The sequence below is a fragment of the Dromaius novaehollandiae genome, chromosome 8 (genome assembly GCF_036370855.1).
Source record: "Dromaius novaehollandiae isolate bDroNov1 chromosome 8, bDroNov1.hap1, whole genome shotgun sequence".
NCBI lineage: Eukaryota > Metazoa > Chordata > Aves > Casuariiformes > Dromaiidae > Dromaius > Dromaius novaehollandiae.
The window spans coordinates 28,344,861-28,350,908 of record NC_088105.1 but is presented as its reverse complement, the minus strand read 5'-3'; positions in this window follow the sequence as shown (position 1 = coordinate 28,350,908).

The window sequence follows — 6,048 nt, the reverse complement described above, 5'->3', positions numbered from 1 at the left end:
TTTTATTCTTTGTTATGATGACATGCTATAAATTACAGGAGTTCAAAAGCATATTGCTTAAAATGTTTGTCAGTTTAAAAGCTAATAGATTATGCTTCTAAGATCCTGGATTACAAAACATTCAATTGTAACTTTGGAAAAAGTTACCACAACTTTTATATCCATCTTCCAGTAAGATGATTGGTGCTAAACTGAAAATGGAGTATCTTGTACTATGCATTTACATATATAGCAAACTAATTTTTTCTGTTTTCATGCTTAAAGTACAAGAGATTGATGTGAAAGAGACTGGTATGTGAGATTGGTATGAAACATTTGTATTTCCTCATGGAGAGGTAACAAAGTAAGCCTTTAACAAAATATAACCTGTGAAAGCTGTATTTTAAAAGCCACTTGATTATTTAGCAAAGGTTACGTGGGAGACAGAGACAAATAGTCAATCACCTACTATATCTTTAACTATCTAAATATGTGGAAATAAAATTGGCTTTAGTGAAGCTGGGGAGAGGAGCTTTTTATCTCCGGAAGGTTGTTTAGGTGCTGCAGAAAGTAAAAAGAATTTGGTTACTTCAGAGAAGTTCATTCAACAGGTCTATGAAAATCTGTACCTTTTTAATCCCTCCAACATCAAGCTTTAGGATAACCTCAATTTGTTGAAAGGTAGGGTAAGGTATGTATTATAACTGTGTCTCCTTTCTGTCATCCAGAGGTGTTCCCTAATGACTGCTTGGGTGCAGGCTTTCTGATGTCACGGGGAGACTACTATCCCACTTTTCCACTCAACCCTTCTTGTATTATCTGTGCTGAAAACTTTTCAAAGCCTGTTTGTGGTGCAGTGAATGTTTAAATTGTGACCCGTTTGCTTTGCCTTATGGAAATAACAGCCTCTCTAGCTGGGATTTGGTGTCTGCTGCTGTTCTTACCACATTCATCTTCTAACATTCTGGGTACTCACTTCCAATTGCCTTTTTCAAGGTGGAAGCAATCTTTTCCTTTGTATGTCCTCCTGTTGTATTCACATCATTATTGTTCAATATTACCTGCAGTCCAAACATCACAGAAGTGCTGAAGATGAGCAACCTGGATTACAGTGGTCAATCAAATGAGAATATCACTGTTCTAATTGTCAGGTGTGATGGTTTTAATATTTCTTAGTAAATGCTTGAGACTGTGTCCGTTCATCAAAAATTCAAGCGTAAGGAGTCATCCATCAGATTGATGCATAGTGCAGAGAATGAATCAAGCTCTTGGAAAAGTTGTACTTTCAGTGCTGAGGAGACAAAGCACAGATAAGGAAAATGGTCTGTAGCTAGTTTGGCTGTAAAGAGCCTGTCTGGGCTCTGCAAAGATGTCAGTGTGCCATGATAGTCTCCTTGACTTAGTTTTTTTTAGAGGCTGGAGGAGGCAGTATCAGAAACTTGGGCCAATTGTGACTAGGTAACCTCTTATTAGGTGTGGATTAATTTTTTGGAGGATCTGTTCCAAAATAAGTTCGCAGCCTGGAAAGGAAGTGTTTTTGGCCAAGAATCAGTTCTACTTCTTGGTAAGTGCTACTGGTCATATGCTTGCTTAAACTACTGTTTTTCCCTATTATTGAGTCACGTTGTGTTAAGTTTTTGAGACTTGTTAGGTGCAATTTGCTGGTACTTAGTTTCAGTTGAGAGAGGAAAACAGTAGTGGTTTCCATAGCTTGTTTTCCTCAGCTTTTGATGGGACTGTATGATCCTAGACATATTTACATCTTTTTATTCTTAATCTATAACCAACGAGTCTTTCAAAATATTTTAATCCAAAAAAACAACAGAACACCACCCTTTGAGCCTTTTAAAGATATTTTTGCTGCTCCCCAACTTAAGTGATGATGTGGCTTTAAAATCTGATTGCAAGTCTAGGAACTGTACTTTAGCACGGCAGCACCTCAGCATGGATATAAAGTCTTTAGCCTTTGTAAGGACTTTATTCTGTTATGGAAAGCTGGTCTGTAGTAGGAAAAACAAAGGAATGATCTGCATGATTGGTGTCTTGCCTCTGCCTCTTAATTCAGTGTTTTCATTGAACAATCTGTGCTGCTGGCAAGTGTTGTAAACTCTTCATTTGGCAGAAGGGTTAAATGTTCCTCTGTTCAAGAATATGATCAATCATGCTCTAACTTAATAAAGGTTTCCATTAAATGATATACTGCCACCAGCTGCTAAAAATATGAAGTTTAGATGGGATTCAACTGTTGGCTTGAAAAGCTGTTACTTTTTCATTATTCTACATCTAAAATATGTATGTTCTCCCAGGCTTCCCTGTCCAAAATAGAAACGAAACTAGTGATTGAAATTCTTGGCATCTCAGTTCTTGGTCCCTTTTTGAGTCCTTATGAAATTATTGTCATTTTGTCTGTAGGTTTCCAGCAGCAGGAGGCTGTTTTTGTTGCTGTTGGGGGGGGGGTGGGGTGAGGGGAGGGGGAGGAGGGAGAAGAAACCAGAATACAAAAAATGCTTAACGTGGCTAATTGTAATCTCGTATTTCTTCTTGTGCCAGAAAAAGACTGTTATTTCATGGCCCTAGTAAGCACTTCCACACTTGGTTGACTGCCTGTGTGTCTGGTTGACAGGGTCATATAGTAGCAAGTAGTTCATAGATAGTGGTTTGGGAGAATGATGTGCATGAGTGAGTGGTATCTGTAGTATCAAAGGGCAAAAAGAGTAGAGTGGAATGCACAGGGGAAGGGAAAAATACTGGACTTGTATGATTGTGAGGAACAGCAGAAGTATGTTGCTGAAGATCTGGTTGGTCTTGCATTTGACAAGCTGTCCCTGCAGATCCAGTCACTTCCCCTGGTCATCTGAGGTGATCTGCTTAGAGCTCCAGTCACAATGGTTATGGCAATGCTCATGCCTATGTTTTCTCCTGTCTCACCTCTCCCCTCACCCCCTTACCTGTTTATGCAGATAATGAAACTTTAAGAAAATCTGGAGGTGACTATGGACACCTAATCACTAATGGACAGCTCATGAATTAAGTCAGTGGAATGACTAGATGCACTCCATTCCTTTCTAGCATGCACATCTTACATGATAGTCTGCACCGGCAGCGTATTTCTTTGGGGAGAAAATGAGTTCTAACCCTACTGGTGAAACTTGCCTTCAGACTGTTGTTTTGGGGTGAAACTTTGTGTACTTGAATTCATAAGCTGGCTGAAAAAAAATAGGGGACACACTGCTGTCAATATCATTAAGAAATGGTTTTCCTTTCCCAGTTAATAAATGCTAGTGCTGAGCAGGTGACGTTCTTAACTGTATTGCTTGCTAATCAAACTATATAGGATCTGAGTATTCATATATTCACTTACTGCATTTGGCTTTCAAGCTTTGTAAATGGCAAGCACTAGTCTCCTCATGAAGTACAGTCTCGGCTCTTGATTTGTCAGATTGTTCAGCAGCGGGCTCTTTCCAGATAGCAAGAACAACTGACTTATTTCCCTCAGGCTCTGCCAATTAATAACTCTGTTACCTGAGGAGTGAAAGTAGAGGGATACTGTTGCTCCCCTTGAGTCTAGATGAGAGCACACAACTGCCCTGTGCTTGTTCTGTTCCACTGTAAGTGCTGGCCCACCCAAGGGAGAAGCTATGACAACGATCTTGTTAGTCATGCCTGATTACTTTATCGAGGACAAATTACCTTCTAACTCCTGCTGCCCTGCATAACTTAAAAAACAAACAAAGCACCCAGCCATTATTGTGCGCTCCAAAAAATTGTCTGGACCACTCATGCTTACATCCAAAGAAAGATTCATAAACTGGGTCAAATGGGAAGTGTCCAGTGCTAGAAAAGCTGTGGCCACGTATAATGAAGAGCTTGAACTGCTGCAGAGAGGAATCCAGGAAAACCAGATTGTTTTCTTCATACATCAACAGACTGACTTTGCAAATGTGATGGGTAGCAAGGGTAAGTTCCCTGGGGTCCCCTCTTGCTCCCTATGAAGTCATGACACTGAGCTCGCAGTCATTGCACTTGCAGCCGAATGAATTTATTGCTGCTGTGTGGACTTGCAGAGGATGGCATGACTAATTGGTCCATGCATGTGTCAAAGTCAAAATATGAATACTTAATGTAGCAGGACATACTCTCAGAAGATTCATAAGATTTGGTAATGGCATTTAGACCCCTCCTGTCACAGATGGTCCTGTTTGACCTCTGATCTTAAAATGGAGGATGAAACACAATCGAACTGAAAGGGCTTGTTTTGTAGCATCCTCTCATAGTTTAAAAATAGTTTTTAACATTATTTATGAGTAAGAAATTCCTGCTTACTTTATCAACATTATTCTTTGTGACTTATCTTGATTTTTACTACCATAGATATTTATAAAGACCAACTATACTTCTCAGCCTTTTTTTTTAATTAGAATAACAAGAGAAGCACTTACAATATCTTACAAAAACAGGTCCTTCATTCTCTGATCATACCAGAAATCCTTTTAAAGCAGTTGCTCAGTTTAGAACATGGATGACCAGGATTGTACAAAGTACTGCAGGTAACAGCTCCCAGTCTGATATATATTCCATGTGTAGTAAACCAATTTTGTATATGCTACTGATATTTTGCAGTAGAATACTGTGGCATCTCATATCCAGTACCTCTTTGCTGTATTCCACATACTTTCTCCACAAAGTTCATGGCTGTTGCATGCCATATAGTTCTCTCATCCTAAGTACTATGGCTGAGAAACAAAGAAATGCAATAAACTGCCATGTACAATAAATTCGTAGGGTAAAGGAGCTGCCCCCACCCCCTTTTTGATAAGCAATTTATTTTTTCCTCTTCTAAAGCGACAGAAGATTAATATTTTTATTTAAATAATTAACAGTGTCATTCTGACAGCGTCATTTGTTAAAAGTATGACAACTTTTGGATCCCAACTGTCCTGAATTGCTGGAGACTTATTTGGATTCATGATCTAGTTATGATGTACAATAATTAATGTTGGCAAATATTTCCCAATTGGCTACACATCTAAGGAGTCCTGAAAACAGGAGTGACTGTAGTGGGTGTGAATGTGACTTGTGCTGGTTATCGATTTTTTTTTTTTTTTTTTTTTTTCTCCTGAGGTGCTCAGCAGGCTGACTCATTTCTCACTCTACAGATGATTCAGACCACCCTGATATGCAGATTAGATCTAAAAGTCTAAAAGGTTGAAGTTCAAGGAACTACTGCTTATAATCCTAGCTGCAGCGTACTCCCCTCCTCCCCCCCACCCCAAAAAAGTCCAAAAAGTACAGGTAGGAGCAATGGACATATAAAATGGGAAGTGTTTATAACACTAACTGTTATATAACTAACTGTTTCTGGCCAAAGCTGGAGTCTGCTAATGACAATTTCATGGCAATGCTGTTTTAAGTTTGGAGTTTGAGAATAAATTAAAATACACAGTTTTCTCTTTCCCTGGTAAAAACGTTCAAGCTCATCTACTCTTATGTAAACTATGATAGGATATACATGCTCCATAATCTTTGTATTAAACAGCACAATACGATCTGCAGTTTATTCAGTTAGGTCTTCTTTGGTATTGGTATCATTTTTTCCTATTTATAGCTAAAAGCTGATGCTGTGACTCCAAGCTGCAAGTAGGATCAGCATCATTCTTGCACAATTTCAGCTGTCTTTCTCTTTCCATCTCCACACGAAACATGGACTGTATGTGGAAGAGGAAATATTGAAACTTCCATTAAAGAAAGTTTTGCAACAGATGCATAGATTAGGGCTACTGTTCAATGTTCATAAACTTGTGAAATAAATCTGCACAACCTGTGTATGTCAGTATAAGAAAACGTGACTGGTTTTACATTCATTTAACTGTATTGTTAACACTTTCAATAACAATCGTAACATTTACCGTTCTCTTTTTTAACACTTTCAATTATCTTTTCAGAAGATAAGGAATGAATTGATGGACATCTTACAGAGACAAGAAATAAACTACAGTTCTTTCCATAGGCAAAGCTATGTGCCTATGATAGCTGATCTATTCCATCCTTAATACCGGCATCCCTTCTGCT